The 18,111-nt window shown below is 44.6% G+C and overlaps 4 long non-coding RNA genes across 4 annotated transcripts; 2 read left to right on the top strand and 2 right to left on the bottom strand.

Annotated features, from left to right (window-relative positions):
- Positions 1–347: 347 nt before the first annotated feature.
- Positions 348–2,645, bottom strand: LOC311512679. The gene is made up of 2 exons (XR_014709525.1): positions 2,581–2,645; positions 348–1,496 (listed from the first exon to the last, which is right to left on the bottom strand). It is a non-coding gene; the product is annotated as an uncharacterized lncRNA (long non-coding RNA).
- Positions 2,646–5,297: 2,652 nt separating this feature from the next.
- LOC311512144 lies at positions 5,298–7,148 on the top strand. The gene is made up of 2 exons (XR_014709410.1): positions 5,298–5,491; positions 6,558–7,148. It is a non-coding gene; the product is annotated as an uncharacterized lncRNA (long non-coding RNA).
- Positions 7,149–9,792: 2,644 nt separating this feature from the next.
- On the bottom strand, positions 9,793–12,113 carry LOC311512080. Its single transcript, XR_014709390.1, has 2 exons — positions 12,027–12,113; positions 9,793–10,942 (listed from the first exon to the last, which is right to left on the bottom strand). It is a non-coding gene; the product is annotated as an uncharacterized lncRNA (long non-coding RNA).
- A 2,628-nt stretch (positions 12,114–14,741) lies between these two features.
- LOC311512068 lies at positions 14,742–16,590 on the top strand. Its single transcript, XR_014709383.1, has 2 exons — positions 14,742–14,935; positions 16,000–16,590. It is a non-coding gene; the product is annotated as an uncharacterized lncRNA (long non-coding RNA).
- The last annotated feature ends 1,521 nt before the right edge of the window (positions 16,591–18,111 follow it).

Genomic DNA, 18,111 nt, shown 5'->3' with positions numbered 1-18,111 from the left:
AATCATTGAGGAATGGAAACACTTCCAGAGAGGTACTACCCCCTGGCAACCTGGCATATGGTTGTGCAGCCTTCAATCCCTGGGTGAGAAGGGAGCCTGATGCGGGTCTCCAACCAAGAACGCTGACAACCGGGAGCTGAGGGAATCACACAGGGGGCTACAGTTGCATTTACACTGAAACTGTGATCGTGTGATATTCACGTTACATCCACATACAAATCAGTACTCATGTGCCTCTCTCACGCCGATTGCAATACAGGTTATGTACCTCATTAGTTCTGTGACTCTCTGCCACAGTGGTTGGCAAATAAGAAATGGAGCAGAAAGGAAAACCAAAAGGCTGGTAATATGATGCAGAAGGACTTTAATGTGAATTAGAAGAGAAGGACATAGCAAGAGACACAAGGAATGCAGAGCAGAAAGACTATATTTCTAGGGTTTCAAGAAGGTCTACAAGAAATCACTGGCTCCACGGTGATGCATTTCATACCAGATGTTCTTCTTCCTTCATTGCAGCTGTAGCGTTAAGAGTGAAGTCCTGTTTCCAGCATTTTTATCCCAGTCAGGATCAAATGAGACAAAGCAGAATGGGAGCAGAGCACTACGCTCTTTCTCTGTGAGTCATCTTCTGTAGCAAAACTAAAGGCAGAGACAAATGGCCCATACTCAGGAAGAGGCCAGTACACCCAGGGCCTAATCCTCACTGACACTAAGGTCCCTTTACGTTGCTCTGTAAGGAGCCTGCTCGTGAGTGTAAATGTTATTTGTGCCAACTTTAAGGTCCCGGCCTCAGTGACACTGTCAGAGTGGCCTAAAGGGGCCTTCATGGAATTGGGAGTCAGGCCTTTAGAGAGTTCTAGAAGAAGCTGTTAGAATAATGGTGGGGAGGGATAGCTCAGTGGTTTGAGCATTGGCCTGCTAAACCCAGGGTTGTGAGTTCAATCCTTGAGGGGGCCGTTTAGGGATCTGGGGCAAAAAAAAATTGGGGAGTGTGCCTGCTTTGAGCAAGGGGTTGGACTAGATGATCTCCTGAGGTCCCTTCCAACTCTGATACTCTAATAGGAGGCATTAGCGGAAACAGTCATAAAGGGAAATCCAGCTACTAGGTAGGTTTCCTGAGGCACTGAGCAATCACAGCTCCCATGGCAGTGGTGGTTGCTCAGCATTTCTGAAAGCCATTGCCCATAAGCTGATCGCTGAATCGTATCTTGCTTTTCGTTTCCTGGTTGTTCCTTGTTCCGGGTCTATTGCTCCTCAGCAAAACATGGCCAGCATCGTCCATAGCCGTACCCACTGCCCCATCGGTAAGGGTAAGAATAGCAGGAATCGTAATTAGGGCCCCATCCATAACTGTATGGCCTATAGTAACCCCATGGCCGATAGCAGTCATAATAGCCCCTATAACCGCCCCAGCCCCCATTCCAACAGGGGTCACAGCCCCAGTAATGAGAAATCTTTTGGTGGTGGTAAGTCATCTTTCTGCGTTGGAGGTAAACCTGAAACACACAGGGAAAAGCAGGGAAAAGAGTCAGCGTAATGCATTAGAGCCAAGAGAATGAAAAGGGAAAAGCTCAGTTCCTATGGTAACGGGGGCTAGAGAGAGAGAGAGACGGAGCCAGGAAATGATAATCTAGCCCCTTAGTTCCCAGCTCCATTTTGCCTCCTATTGCCTCGCCCTAGTCCTCTTGCTCCCCTCTCTCTTAGCCTCCCTCCTAACCAACCCTTCTCAACCCTTCTGAGTCCCTTTCTCTTAAAAAAACTGACTGGAATAAATAAACGTACAATATAGAGTATTTCTGTCAGACACTCATGGGATTTTTCTTCCCTTGTAGAAAAGGTTTATACAACGCTTGGCAGGGACAAATGTGTTAAGATTAGCTTGTGAGGATTTTACCTCAGCTTAGAGACCAATTCTCTCCAGAATCAGAGCATGGCACTTTGGCTTCTGAAGCTTGTGAGTCAGCAATACTTACAAATGAATGAATGGACTATTCTTTTGTCAAAGCGAAATACGAAGAACCGGAACCTGAGCAGGCAGATATCAGCACTGGTCAACTAAATTTAAGGATCTAAGCTAACTTACACTACCTGAGGATCTGCGTCTGACATGGCTACTCATGCGCACAAGACCACAGAAATTGCCCTCCTGGATCACACCAGAAGTCCATGTAATGTCAGACTCTCTGAACTATTGTTGAGCAGCAGCTGTCACACTATAAAGAAGCACACAGACGTGGTTTCTTATGGAATAAACTGGGGAAGTTTCTTTCTAGCACCCCTTAGTGAAAAGGTGGGTATGAGATTTTTCCAATCTACCTAAGAGATTTGAACACCTAATTCTTAAGGAAAATAAACAGGCACTAGTGTCCCAAACGCCTAGGTACCTGTAAAAATTGCAGCCTATGCTTCTAAACCATGAATCTACCAATGCCTGCAACTGACTAACTGCTATTTTAATGGAGAAGCCCCTTTCCGTAGCCAATATTCACAAAGTTACTTGCAAGATTACGTCCTAAATTAAAACCATCACATATGTAACATTTCGATAGCTCTAGAGAGTTTGAGAGAAATAGGACTCACCGAGCTCACCGAGGAGGATAAATCAAGGGAAGTGGTTAAAGGGCCCTGAGTCCCGAGCGCTTTTATACAATTTCGCAGACTGCCAGGAGAATCTGAGACAACCTTTAGTTTAAGGTCTTAAATGACTACAAAACAGGCTTTGCTACGCACGTCACTCCGTCATCTGATATAATTGTTTTCAAGATTATTGTGTTTTCAGCCTCCCATGGCATGACATGCACACAACACCCTTTCCGTTTCAGAGTAGCAGCTGTGTTAGTCTGAATCTGCAAAAAGAAAAGAAGGACTTGTGGCACCTTTGTTAGTCTCTAAGGTGCCACAAAAACACCCTTTAGGTTTCTTTCATTTGAAAGGTTTTATGGGGCACAATTTAACCTGGAATTATTCTAGGGACCTCCATCAGATTTACAGGAAGAATTAATGCAAAGGTTCGTCAGAGCTGTATCTATTGAACAATCTGCTGTCCTGTAAAAGAATCCAGTTTGGTCCTTGTGAGCCAAGCCGGTAAGCGTTGCGGGCATTGCACAGTTCCTCTTAAAATTCAAAGGAGGGAAGGAACGCTGTCCAAAGTCTGAACCCTCAAGTTTTCTGATCTCCTGCCCATTGAAGTCAATGACAGCCATTACTCTGGCTGGGTGGGTTTTCTCTCAGGTATCGGACGCAAACTTTCTCAGTGTACTCTCTATGCCATTATCTAAATCACTGATGAAGAAATGGAACAAAACTGGACCCAGAACTCATCCCTGATGGATCATAATCATAATGATCATAATAAGGATCAGTAACATAATCTTCAGTTTAGAATTCAAATCTCCAGAAGATTGTGATAAGACACTTACGTTTATTCCTGTGGAAAATCCCATTCCTCGCTTCTCTCCATCTGACTGTGACTATAAAGCAGAATCTTAACTCCAACCTCATATTTCCCTCCAAACATTTTCCCATCTCCTCCAGCAACATGGGCCCTGGACCTGTTCCACCTACATTAGCTGAGGTTGCAGCTAAGGTTTGAAGAAGTGGTTTGCGATGTGGTGCTAGCTGTCTTGGGCCCAGGGTATTCGAAAGACAAGGTTGGAGAGGTAATATCTTTTGTAAGTGAAAGAGACAAGTTTCCACAGAATGATTCTTCTGCATGGGCTGGAAAACTTACACAAGTTGGTCCAATAAAATATATGACATTACCTACTTTTTCTTTTGTTAGTGAAATATTTGGAAGCCGAGAAAGTGAAGGGTCTAAGAAAGTTTAGCAACAGTGAGAAGTGGGTAGCAAATGCTATCTAGATTACGGTGCGTTATTTGTAACTTTGTCACTTCCTCTGTGACCTTCACCCCAACGTAACTCTATTTATTTGCACATAAGACAGGAGTGATAACAATCTAGTGGATGTTCTATTTCCCCAGGACACCAGATCTCAAAGCACTTCACAAACATTCATTAAGGTTGTTGATGTCCAAAGTGTTGGATTATTACAATGGTAATAGTTTCTTACTGGAAGACGCCCTTCGAATGAGCAATAGAGTCACTTTAAAATGCATGTCAAGGTCACTCGTGTCATTCTGCTAATTAAGTCATGATTTGTAGCTCAGAGTTTTGGACTATTTCATTTCCATTGGAAAAAAAATGGCATTTCCTTTTCAGATAAAAATTCCTTTTCAAGTTTAAGAACAGGAGATCAGCTGGCATAAATAAGCACAGCTCCATAGAATTCAGAGATGTTCGTGGCATTTGAATCAACATCAAGTGTCTTCAACCTTGCCTGGTTAGAGGAAAGAGCCTTTGGGAAGAGAGGTTGTTATACTTTAAAAAACATTCTCATCATGCTAAGAAAGCTTTCTGCAAACTCTGGGTCTTGCAACGTGCCCTAAAGTTGGTCAGACGTTGAATTAATCTAACCTCATAACATAGCCTTGGCCGAGAAAGCCATATCTCCATTTTCCTGAGGCATTTTCCTGCAAGAGAGAATTGTCTTAGCTGTTGTTGGAGGGAAATCATATTGCTCATGTTGTAAATATTCCGGGATTGACCTCAAAGCCTTTATAAAATATTGCAATGCTTTTTATCACCCACCCTCACCTCAACGCAAGAGGAATCCTGCAGTAGGCAGCACCATGAGCTTCTGCCATCATGATCATCCTGACCCCACAGCATTGGTGACATAACTAGAGGTAGATTATGAACTGAATTTCTAATCAATGTATGGGGAAATTCACCCCTGCACAGAGGACCAACACAAAGGCCTATTCAACTCACAGGTCCCTCTTAAGACCTAATTTGAAAGATGAAATGGGACTTAGAGAGTTCAAAGACCTTATCCTCTCTTTCTTCCAGGGGGAATTTTCAAGTCATAAGGTCTGAGTCAAAACCCTCCCACACTAATATCTCACATTGATTTCAATGGGCGTTAGATCTCGAAACTTAGGCTTACAGGTTCTGAGCATTGAGATTTCCCCCTTCCTCCTAGGAATTACAAGAGCAGTACAATGCCCGCAATACATAGCATATTTTAGCAGGACGAAACTGGATTCCTCTGCAGGACAGCAGATTGCGAAACTGATACAGCCCTGAATCTCCTTGACAATCACTCTCATTAGCACTCCTGAGGAGGTCACTAGAATGATACCAGGCACGAACGTGTCCCATAAAACTTTTAAAATAAAAGAAACCCGTGGGCTTGTATGTGCATGTTATACCCCATGTGAGCCTGATAACACAACAATCCTGAACACAGAAGAAAACAATTATATCAATTGCAGGAGTCATGTGCCCAGCAACATATGTTTTGTAACTAATTAGGACCTCGAGCAAAAGGATGTCTCAAATTCTCCAGGCTGTTTAAGAAACTGTATAAAAGTGCTCGCGACTCAGGGTTCTTTAACCACTTCTCTTGACTTCTCCTCCCTGGTGACCTTGGTAAGTCTGATTTGACTCTATCTTTCTATAGCTATCAAGACGTGTTCGTGATGGTTTGATTTAGTTCTGAAACTTGCACATACCTCTGTGATTACTGGCTTTATTCAGGGGTTTTCCCACTGGAAAAAAATGGTAAGTTATTAAGTTGCAGGCATTGGTGGATTCAGGGTTTAGAAGTTAAGGCTGCAATCTTTCAGAGGTACATAGGAATTTCTGGACACTAGGTCCTCTTTATTTTCATTAAGAATAAAGTGTTCAACTCCCTTCGGTAGATTTGAAAAATCTCAGACCCAACTTTTCAGTTTGTGGGGTTAGGAAGAAATTCCCCCAGTTTATTGCCAAACAGATTGCTTCTGTGTGCTTCTGCGTTCTTCTGTGGCAGCTGGTACCGAACATTCTTTCGGACACATTATTCTGATCTGATCCAGCAGGGCAATGTCTATGTTCTTCTGTGCACCAGGAGCATATTAAGATGCAGAGCCACAACTGGTGTAACTCCACTGAACTCAGTTGATCAGTGCTGATTGCTACCGGCTGAGGATCTGGTTCTTACTGTTTTGTTTTCCCAAAAGCATATTGTCCATTGATTCATTTGTAAGTATTACTGACCCACAAGGTTCAGAAGCCAAAGCACCATGCTCTGATTTTGAAGGGAACTGATCTCTCTGATGAGGTTAAATCCTCACAAGGAAACTATCCCGAACAAATTTGTCCCTGCCATGCTCCTTAGAAACATTTTGTAAGAAGGAATAAAAATCCCTTGCGTGTATGACAGAAATACTCTGTGTTCTACGTTTACTTATTCCAAACAGTGTTCTTAGGAGAAATGGACTGAGAAGTGTTCAAAAGGGTTGGATCAGAGGGGGGCTAAGAGAGAGGGGAGCAAGAGGACAAGAAGGAGAAACTGGGAGGCAATAGGTAGCCAGGACATAAGGGTCTAGGTCACCATTTCTCTACCTCTCTCTATCTCCCTGGCCGGCAATACAGTAGTAACTGAGTTTTGACCCTTATTATTCCACTGGCCCTAGCGTATTGTGTTGACTCTTTTCCCTGCTGTGTGTTTCAGGTTAACCTCCGGCGCAGAAAGATGACTTTCGATGAACTCATGAATGATGAATTGTATTATAACCCCTACTGTTACCAGGGCTGGCGCGGCTATAGAGGCCATTATGGCTGCTATAGGCCCTGGGGTTCCTGGAAGCCATACAGGTATGGGTGGGGCCATCAGTATGGTGGCCACTACCCTTACCGATGGGGCCATGGGTACGGCTATGGAAAGTTCTGGCCATGTTTAGCCGAGGAGGAATAGACCCGGAACAAGGAACAACCAGGAAACGTCAAGCGAGATATGGAATCACAGCTGGGCTTATGGGCAATGACGTTCAGAAATGCTGATTGCGCACAACTCCCATGGGAGCTCTGAGTCCTCAGCACCTCCGGAAATCTGCCCAGGATCTTTATTTCCCCACTTACACTTTATGACTTTTTCCTCTATTGTCTTCCAGAACATCTGGTGTGAAAGGCGTCACCTTGTAACGGGTGATTTCTTGTTGACTTTCATGAAACCCTGGAAATAGGTTCTTTTTACGCTGCCTACTGTCTGTCTCTTCCTGTGTACTTCTCCTCTTTTTCACATTAAACTGATTCTGCCTCAAAATATCAATCTTTTCGTTTTCCTTTCGGCTCCATTCCCGATTTACCAGCCACTATGGCCCAGATTCAAAAGAGCTACTTACGTGCCTAACTCCCACTGAAATCAGTGCGAGCCAGGCACCTAAATACCTTTGTGAATCTGGGTCTGTGGGTGACAACTCGCTGCTGGGCAGGGAACCAGTGCCTCTGCATTACTTAAGTCCCACTCAAGCCCTGTATTGCGAAGAGCATCAGGTCTGGCAAAAGTCTGTATATCATAAGAGAGGTATTAGCCCTCTAGATCCCCTCTCTTTACCAATTAGGTGTCGGGGATGCCTTCTGATTCACAGCTTCTAGACCTTGCCAGTCCCGGTTCAATCTCGAACAGTAGGTGCTTGGTACCCTCAAGATGGGCAATGCCAACACTGAAACCATCCCTCCTATTCCCTCCCTCCCAAGGGTGTTTAATTAAAAGCCCGTCAGGTTTAAATTTCAGAAATCTTGTGCATCACTGGGCCTTGGTCCTGTGTAAAGGGAAGGGGCAACCTAAGCGCCCCCTTTTGGCCAGATGTGCCACTCTGGGTGAGCCACCTTACCGCCCCCTACTTAGAATCATAGAATCACAGAATATCAGGGTTGGAAGGGACCTCAGGAGGTCATCTAGTCCAACCCCTTGCTCAAAGCAGGACCAGTCCCCAACTAAATCATCCCAGCCAGGGCTTTGTCAAGCCTGACCTTAAAAACTTCAAAGGAAGGAGATTCCACCACCTCCCTACGTAATGCATTCCAGTGTTTCACCACTCTCCTAGTGAAAAAGTTTTTCCTAATATCCAGCCTAAACCTTCCCCACTGCAACTTGAGACCATTACTCCTTGTTCTGTCATCTGCTACCACTGAGAACAGTCTAGAGCCATCCTCTCTGGAACCCCCTTTCAGGTAGTTGAAAGCAGCTATCAAATCCCCCCTCATTCTTCTCTTCCGCAGACTAAACAATCCCAGTTCCCTCAGCCTCTCCTCATAACTCATGTGTTCCACTCCCCTAATCATTTTTGTTGCCCTCCACTGGACTCTTTCCAATTTTTCCACATCCTTCTTGTAGTGTGGGGCCCCAAACTGGACACAGCACTCCAGATGAGACCTCACCAATGTCGAATAGAGGGGAGGATCACATCCCTCGATGCGCTGGCAATGACCCTACTTATACATCCCAAAATGCCATTGGCCTTCTTGGCAACAAGGGCACACTGTTGACTCATATCCAGCTTCTCGTCCACTGTAACCCCTTGGTCCTTTTCTGCAGAACTGCTGCCGAGCCATTCGGTCCCTAGTCTGTAGTGGTGCATGGGATTCTTCCGACCTAAGTGCAGGACTCTGCACTTGTCCTTGTTGAACCTCATCAGACTTCTTTTGGCCCAATCCTTTAATTTGTCTAGAGCCCTCTGTATCCTATCCCTACCCTCCAGTGTATCTACCTCTCCTCCCAATTTAGTGTCATCTGCAAATTTGCTGAGGGTGCAATGCACATCATCCCCCAAATCATTTATGGAGATATTGAACAAAACCGACCCGAGAACCGACCCTTGGGGCACTCCACTTGATACCAGTTGCCAACTAGACATGGAGCCATTGATTGCTACCCGTTGAGCCCCACAATCTAGCCAACTTTCTATCCACCTTAGAGTCCATTCATCCAGCCCATGCTTCTGTAACTTGCTGGCAAGAATACTGTGGGAGACCGTGTCAAAACCTTTGCTAAAGTCAAGGAACGACACATCCACTGCTTTTCCCTCATCCACAGAGCCAGTTATATCCCCATAGAAGGCAATTAGATTAGTCACGCATGACATGCCTGGACTCACCAGTCCTCTCTTCATCAAAACGGCCCATTCTCCATCCTGGTTTTCATTTCTTCGCTGCCAGATCCTCCACTGTTACGTAGAGATTAGAATCAATCTAGAGAGCCATCATTTATGCCAGTGTACTGTGGGCGTACATTTTACAAGATCTGACACTTGACACTCACTTCCGCTCAGCTTGCATGATCCAGAGCAAAAGCAGATGGGACCCAGAGAATTCAGCTTCAAATGGAGATCGATTTTTAACAATATTTTTTCTTTCGGAAAACCTAGTCTGTTCTCAGTTACGGGTGTTAGTTGTGACAAATAATGAAACCACATGCAGAATCTTTGGGGAAATGCTTTGTATTAGGATTATCTCTCACTGTGTGTACAGCAATGTAGGGATGATTGTGTCTGATAGACACAAAGAGGAAGGATACCACAGCTCCTGCAGGAACTAAAACAGTAGGGGGTGATTACGGTAAATCATTGAGGAATGGAAACACTTCCAGAGAGGTACTACCCCCTGGCAACCTGGCATATGGTTGTGCAGCCTTCAATCCCTGGGTGAGAAGGGAGCCTGATGCGGGTCTCCAACCAAGAACGCTGACAACCGGGAGCTGAGGGAATCACACAGGGGGCTACAGTTGCATTTACACTGAAACTGTGATCGTGTGATATTCACGTTACATCCACATACAAATCAGTACTCATGTGCCTCTCTCACGCCGATTGCAATACAGGTTATGTACCTCATTAGTTCTGTGACTCTCTGCCACAGTGGTTGGCAAATAAGAAATGGAGCAGAAAGGAAAACCAAAAGGCTGGTAATATGATGCAGAAGGACTTTAATGTGAATTAGAAGAGAAGGACATAGCAAGAGACACAAGGAATGCAGAGCAGAAAGACTATATTTCTAGGGTTTCAAGAAGGTCTACAAGAAATCACTGGCTCCACGGTGATGCATTTCATACCAGATGTTCTTCTTCCTTCATTGCAGCTGTAGCGTTAAGAGTGAAGTCCTGTTTCCAGCATTTTTATCCCAGTCAGGATCAAATGAGACAAAGCAGAATGGGAGCAGAGCACTACGCTCTTTCTCTGTGAGTCATCTTCTGTAGCAAAACTAAAGGCAGAGACAAATGGCCCATACTCAGGAAGAGGCCAGTACACCAAGGGCCTAATCCTCACTGACACTAAGGTCCCTTTACGTTGCTCTGTAAGGAGCCTGCTCGTGAGTGTAAATGTTATTTGTGCCAACTTTAAGGTCCCTGCCTCAGTGACACTGCCAGAGTGGCCTAAAGGGGCCTTCATGGAATTGGGAGTCAGGCCTTTAGAGAGTTCTAGAAGAAGCCGTTAGAATAATGGTGGGGAGGGATAGCTCAGTGGTTTGAGCATTGGCCTGCTAAACCCAGGGTTGTGAGTTCAATCCTTGAGGGGGCCGTTTAGGGATCTGGGGCAAAAAAAAAATTGGGGAGTGTGCCTGCTTTGAGCAAGGGGTTGGACTAGATGATCTCCTGAGGTCCCTTCCAACTCTGATACTCTAATAGGAGGCATTAGCGGAAACAGTCATAAAGGGAAATCCAGCTACGAGGCAGGTTTCCTGAGGCACTGAGCAATCACAGCTCCCATGGCAGTGGTGGTTGCTCAGCATTTCTGAAAGCCATTGCCCATAAGCTGATCACTGAATCGTATCTTGCTTTTCGTTTCCTGGTTGTTCCTTGTTCCGGGTCTATTGCTCCTCAGCGAAACATGGCCAGCATCGTCCATAGCCGTACCCACTGCCCCATCGGTAAGGGTAAGAATAGCAGGAATCGTAATTAGGGCCCCATCCATAACTGTATGGCCTATAGTAACCCCATGGCCGATAGCAGTCATAATAGCCCCTATAACCGCCCCAGCCCCCATTCCAACAGGGGTCACAGCCCCAGTAATGAGAAATCTTTTGGTGGTGGTAAGTCATCTTTCTGCGTTGGAGGTAAACCTGAAACACACAGGGAAAAGCAGGGAAAAGAGTCAGCGTAATGCATTAGAGCCAAGAGAATGAAAAGGGAAAAGCTCAGTTCCTATGGTAACGGGGGCTAGAGAGAGAGAGAGACGGAGCCAGGAAATGATAATCTAGCCCCTTAGTTCCCAGCTCCATTTTGCCTCCTATTGCCTCGTCCTAGTCCTCTTGCTCCCCTCTCTCTTAGCCTCCCTCCTAACCAACCCTTCTCAACCCTTCTGAGTCCCTTTCTCTTAAAAAAACTGACTGGAATAAATAAACGTACAATATAGAGTATTTCTGTCAGACACTCATGGGATTTTTCTTCCCTTGTAGAAAAGGTTTATACAACGCTTGGCAGGGACAAATGTGTTAAGATTAGCTTGTGAGGATTTTACCTCAGCTTAGAGACCAATTCTCTCCAGAATCAGAGCATGGCACTTTGGCTTCTGAAGCTTGTGAGTCAGCAATACTTACAAATGAATGAATGGACTATTCTTTTGTCAAAGCGAAATACGAAGAACCGGAACCTGAGCAGGCAGATATCAGCACTGGTCAACTAAATTTAAGGATCTAAGCTAACTTACACTACCTGAGGATCTGCGTCTGACATGGCTACTCATGCGCACAAGACCACAGAAATTGCCCTCCTGGATCACACCAGAAGTCCATGTAATGTCAGACTCTCTGAACTATTGTTGAGCAGCAGCTGTCACACTATAAAGAAGCACACAGACGTGGTTTCTTATGGAATAAACTGGGGAAGTTTCTTTCTAGCACCCCTTAGTGAAAAGGTGGGTATGAGATTTTTCCAATCTACCTAAGAGATTTGAACACCTAATTCTTAAGGAAAATAAACAGGCACTAGTGTCCCAAACGCCTAGGTACCTGTAAAAATTGCAGCCTATGCTTCTAAACCATGAATCTACCAATGCCTGCAACTGACTAACTGCTATTTTAATGGAGAAGCCCCTTTCCGTAGCCAATATTCACAAAGTTACTTGCAAGATTACGTCCTAAATTAAAACCATCACGTATGTAACATTTCAATAGCTCTAGAGAGTTTGAGAGAAATAGGACTCACCGAGCTCACCGAGGAGGATAAATCAAGGGAAGTGGTTAAAGAGCCCTGAGTCCCGAGCGCTTTTATACAATTTCGCAGACTGCCAGGAGAATCTGAGACAACCTTTAGTTTAAGGTCTTAAATGACTACAAAACAGGCTTTGCTACGCACGTCACTCCGTCATCTGATATAATTGTTTTCAAGATTATTGTGTTTTCAGCCTCCCATGGCATGACATGCACACAACACCCTTTCCGTTTCAGAGTAGCAGCTGTGTTAGTCTGAATCTGCAAAAAGAAAAGAAGGACTTGTGGCACCTTTGTTAGTCTCTAAGGTGCCACAAAAACACCCTTTAGGTTTCTTTCATCTGAAAGGTTTTATGGGGCACAATTTAACCTGGAATTATTCTAGGGACCTTCATCAGATTTACAGGAAGAATTAATGCAAAGGTTCGTCAGAGCTGTATCTATTGAACAATCTGCTGTCCTGTAAAAGAATCCAGTTTGGTCCTTGTGAGCCAAGCCGGTAAGCGTTGCGGGCATTGCACAGTTCCTCTTAAAATTCAAAGGAGGGAAGGAACGCTGTCCAAAGTCTGAACCCTCAAGTTTTCTGATCTCCTGCCCATTGAAGTCAATGACAGCCATTACTCTGGCTGGGTGGGTTTTCTCTCAGGTATCGGACGCAAACTTTCTCAGTGTACTCTCTATGCCATTATCTAAATCACTGATGAAGAAATGGAACAAAACTGGACCCAGAACTCATCCCTGATGGATCATAATCATAATGATCATAATAAGGATCAGTAACATAATCTTCAGTTTAGAATTCAAATCTCCAGAAGATTGTGATAAGACACTTACGTTTATTCCTGTGGAAAATCCCATTCCTCGCTTCTCTCCATCTGACTGTGACTATAAAGCAGAATCTTAACTCCAACCTCATATTTCCCTCCAAACATTTTCCCATCTCCTCCAGCAACATGGGCCCTGGACCTGTTCCACCTACATTAGCTGAGGTTGCAGCTAAGGTTTGAAGAAGTGGTTTGCGATGTGGTGCTAGCTGTCTTGGGCCCAGGGTATTCGAAAGACAAGGTTGGAGAGGTAATATCTTTTGTAGGTGAAAGAGACAAGTTTCCACAGAATGATTCTTTTGCATGGGCTGGAAAACTTACACAAGTTGGTCCAATAAAATATATGACGTTACCTACTTTTTCTTTTGTTAGTGAAATATTTGGAAGCCGAGAAAGTGAAGGGTCTAAGAAAGTTTAGCAACAGTGAGAAGTGGGTAGCAAATGCTATCTAGATTACGGTGCGTTATTTGTAACTTTGTCACTTCCTCTGTGACCTTCACCCCAACGTAACTCTATTTATTTGCACATAAGACAGGAGTGATAACAATCTAGTGGATGTTCTATTTCCCCAGGACACCAGATCTCAAAGCACTTCACAAACATTCATTAAGGTTGTTGATGTCCAAAGTGTTGGATTATTACAATGGTAATAGTTTCTTACTGGAAGACGCCCTTCGAATGAGCAATAGAGTCACTTTAAAATGCATGTCAAGGTCACTCGTGTCATTCTCCTAATTAAGTCATGATTTGTAGCTCAGAGTTTCGGACTATTTCATTTCCATTGAAAAAAAATGGCATTTCCTTTTCAGATAAAAATTCCTTTTCAAGTTTAAGAACAGGAGATCAGCTGGCATAAATAAGCACAGCTCCATAGAATTCAGAGATGTTCGTGGCATTTGAATCAACATAAGCGTCTTCAACCTTGCCTGGTTAGAGGAAAGAGCCTTTGGGAAGAGAGGTTGTTATACTTTAAAAAACATTCTCATCATGCTAAGAAAGCTTTCTGCAAACTCCGGGTCTTGCAACGTGCCCTAAGGTTGGTCAGACGTTGAATTAATCTAACCTCATAACATAGCCTTGGCCGAGAAAGCCATATCTCCATTTTCCTGAGGCATTTTCCTGCAAGACAGAATTGTCTTAGCTGTTGTTGGAGGGAAATCATATTGCTCATGTTGTAAATATTCCGGGATTGACCTCAAAGCCTTTATAAAATATTGCAATGCTTTTTATCACCCACCCTCACCTCAACGCAAGAGGAATCCTGCAGTAGGCAGCACCATGAGCTTCTGCCATCATGATCATCCTGACCCCACAGCATTGGTGACATAACTAGAGGTAGATTATGAACTGAATTTCTAATCAATGTATGGGGAAATTCACCCCTGCACAGAGGACCAACACAAAGGCCTATTCAACTCACAGGTCCCTCTTAAGACCTAATTTGAAAGATGAAATGGGACTTAGAGAGTTCAAAGACCTTATCCTCTCTTTCTTCCAGGGGGAATTTTCAAGTCATAAGGTCTGAGTCAAAACCCTCCCACACTAATATCTCACATTGATTTCAATGGGCGTTAGATCTCGAAACTTAGGCTTACAGGTTCTGAGCATTGAGATTTCCCCCTTCCTCCTAGGAATTACAAGAGCAGTACAATGCCCGCAATACATAGCATATTTTAGCAGGACGAAACTGGATTCCCCTGCAGGACAGCAGATTGCGAAACTGATACAGCCCTGAATCTCCTTGACAATCACTCTCATTAGCACTCCTGAGGAGGTCACTAGAATGATACTAGGCACAAACGTGTCCCATAAAACTTTTAAAATAAAAGAAACCCGTGGGCTTGTATGTGCATGTTATACCCCATGTGAGCCTGATAACACAACAATCCTGAACACAGAAGAAAACAATTATATCAATTGCAGGAGTCATGTGCCCAGCAACATATGTTTTGTAACTAATTAGGACCTCGAGCAAAAGGATGTCTCAAATTCTCCAGGCTGTTTAAGAAACTGTATAAAAGTGCTCGCGACTCAGGGTTCTTTAACCACTTCTCTTGACTTCTCCTCCCTGGTGACCTTGGTAAGTCTGATTTGACTCTATCTTTCTATAGCTATCAAGACGTGTTCGTGATGGTTTGATTTAGTTCTGAAACTTGCACATACCTCTGTGATTACTGGCTTTATTCAGGGTTTTCCCACTGGAAAAAATGGTAAGTTATTAAGTTGCAGGCATTGGTGGATTCAGGGTTTAGAAGTTAAGGCTGCAATCTTTCAGAGGTACATAGGAATTTCTGGACACTAGGTCCTCTTTATTTTCATTAAGAATAAAGTGTTCAACTCCCTTCGGTAGATTTGAAAAATCTCAGACCCAACTTTTCAGTTTGTGGGGTTAGGAAGAAATTCCCCCAGTTTATTGCCAAACAGATTGCTTCTGTGTGCTTCTGCGTTCTTCTGTGGCAGCTGGTACCGAACATTCTTTCGGACACATTATTCTGATCTGATCCAGCAGGGCAATGTCTATGTTCTTCTGTGCACCAGGAGCATATTAAGATGCAGAGCCACAACTGGTGTAACTCCACTGAACTCAGTTGATCAGTGCTGATTGCTACCGGCTGAGGATCTGGTTCTTACTGTTTTGTTTTCCCAAAAGCATATTGTCCATTGATTCATTTGTAAGTATTACTGACCCACAAGGTTCAGAAGCCAAAGCACCATGCTCTGATTTTGAAGGGAACTGATCTCTCTGATGAGGTTAAATCCTCACAAGGAAACTATCCCGAACAAATTTGTCCCTGCCATGCTCCTTAGAAACATTTTGTAAGAAGGAATAAAAATCCCTTGCGTGTATGACAGAAATACTCTGTGTTCTACGTTTACTTATTCCAAACAGTGTTCTTAGGAGAAATGGACTGAGAAGTGTTCAAAAGGGTTGGATCAGAGGGGGGCTAAGAGAGAGGGGAGCAAGAGGACAAGAAGGAGAAACTGGGAGGCAATAGGTAGCCAGGACATAAGGGTCTAGGTCACCATTTCTCTACCTCTCTCTATCTCCCTGGCCGGCAATACAGTAGTAACTGAGTTTTGACCCTTATTATTCCACTGGCCCTAGCGTATTGTGTTGACTCTTTTCCCTGCTGTGTGTTTCAGGTTAACCTCCGGCGCAGAAAGATGACTTTCGATGAACTCATGAATGATGAATTGTATTATAACCCCTACTGTTACCAGGGCTGGCGCGGCTATAGAGGCCATTATGGCTGCTATAGGCCCTGGGGTTCCTGGAAGCCATACAGGTATGGGTGGGGCCATCAGTATGGTGGCCACTACCCTTACCGATGGGGCCATGGGTACGGCTATGGAAAGTTCTGGCCATGTTTATCCGAGGAGCAATAGACCCGGAACAAGGAACAACCAGGAAACGTCAAGCGAGATATGGAATCACAGCTGGGCTTATGGGCAATGACGTTCAGAAATGCTGATTGCGCACAACTCCCATGGGAGCTCTGAGTCCTCAGCACCTCCGGAAATCTGCCCAGGATCTTTATTTCCCCACTTACACTTTATGACTTTTTCCTCTATTGTCTTCCAGAACATCTGGTGTGAAAGGCGTCACCTTGTAACGGGTGATTTCTTGTTGACTTTCATGAAACCCTGGAAATAGGTTCTTTTTACGCTGCCTACTGTCTGTCTCTTCCTGTGTACTTCTCCTCTTTTTCACATTAAACTGATTCTGCCTCAAAATATCAATCTTTTCGTTTTCCTTTCGGCTCCATTCCCGATTTACCAGCCACTATGGCTCAGATTCAAAAGAGCTACTTACGTGCCTAACTCCCACTGAAATCAGTGCGAGCCAGGCACCTAAATACCTTTGTGAATCTGGGTCTGTGGGTGACAACTCGCTGCTGGGCAGGGAACCAGTGCCTCTGCATTACTTAAGTCCCACTCAAGCCCTGTATTGCGAAGAGCATCAGGTCTGGCAAAAGTCTGTATATCATAAGAGAGGTATTAGCCCTCTAGATCCCCTCTCTTTACCAATTAGGTGTCGGGGATGCCTTCTGATTCACAGCTTCTAGACCTTGCCAGTCCCGGTTCAATCTCGAACAGTAGGTGCTTGGTACCCTCAAGATGGGCAATGCCAACACTGAAACCATCCCTCCTATTCCCTCCCTCCCAAGGGTGTTTAATTAAAAGCCCGTCAGGTTTAAATTTCAGAAATCTTGTGCATCACTGGGCCTTGGTCCTGTGTAAAGGGAAGGGGCAACCTAAGCGCCCCCTTTTGGCCAGATGTGCCACTCTGGGTGAGCCACCTTACCGCCCCCTACTTAGAATCATAGAATCACAGAATATCAGGGTTGGAAGGGACCTCAGGAGGTCATCTAGTCCAACCCCTTGCTCAAAGCAGGACCAGTCCCCAACTAAATCATCCCAGCCAGGGCTTTGTCAAGCCTGACCTTAAAAACTTCAAAGGAAGGAGATTCCACCACCTCCCTACGTAATGCATTCCAGTGTTTCACCACTCTCCTAGTGAAAAAGTTTTTCCTAATATCCAGCCTAAACCTTCCCCACTGCAACTTGAGACCATTACTCCTTGTTCTGTCATCTGCTACCACTGAGAACAGTCTAGAGCCATCCTCTCTGGAACCCCCTTTCAGGTAGTTGAAAGCAGCTATCAAATCCCCCCTCATTCTTCTCTTCCGCAGACTAAACAATCCCAGTTCCCTCAGCCTCTCCTCATAACTCATGTGTTCCACTCCCCTAATCATTTTTGTTGCCCTCCACTGGACTCTTTCCAATTTTTCCACATCCTTCTTGTAGTGTGGGGCCCCAAACTGGACACAGCACTCCAGATGAGACCTCACCAATGTCGAATAGAGGGGAGGATCACATCCCTCGATGCGCTGGCAATGACCCTACTTATACATCCCAAAATGCCATTGGCCTTCTTGGCAACAAGGGCACACTGTTGACTCATATCCAGCTTCTCGTCCACTGTAACCCCTTGGTCCTTTTCTGCAGAACTGCTGCCGAGCCATTCGGTCCCTAGTCTGTAGTGGTGCATGGGATTCTTCCGACCTAAGTGCAGGACTCTGCACTTGTCCTTGTTGAACCTCATCAGACTTCTTTTGGCCCAATCCTTTAATTTGTCTAGAGCCCTCTGTATCCTATCCCTACCCTCCAGTGTATCTACCTCTCCTCCCAATTTAGTGTCATCTGCAAATTTGCTGAGGGTGCAATGCACATCATCCCCCAAATCATTTATGG

The sequence above is a fragment of the Lepidochelys olivacea genome (assembly GCF_965140295.1).
Source record: "Lepidochelys olivacea isolate rLepOli2 genome assembly, chromosome: 24".
NCBI classification, from domain to species: domain Eukaryota; kingdom Metazoa; phylum Chordata; order Testudines; family Cheloniidae; genus Lepidochelys; species Lepidochelys olivacea.
Note: the sequence above shows the minus strand (reverse complement) of the source record. Positions and strands in the feature narration are given on the sequence as shown.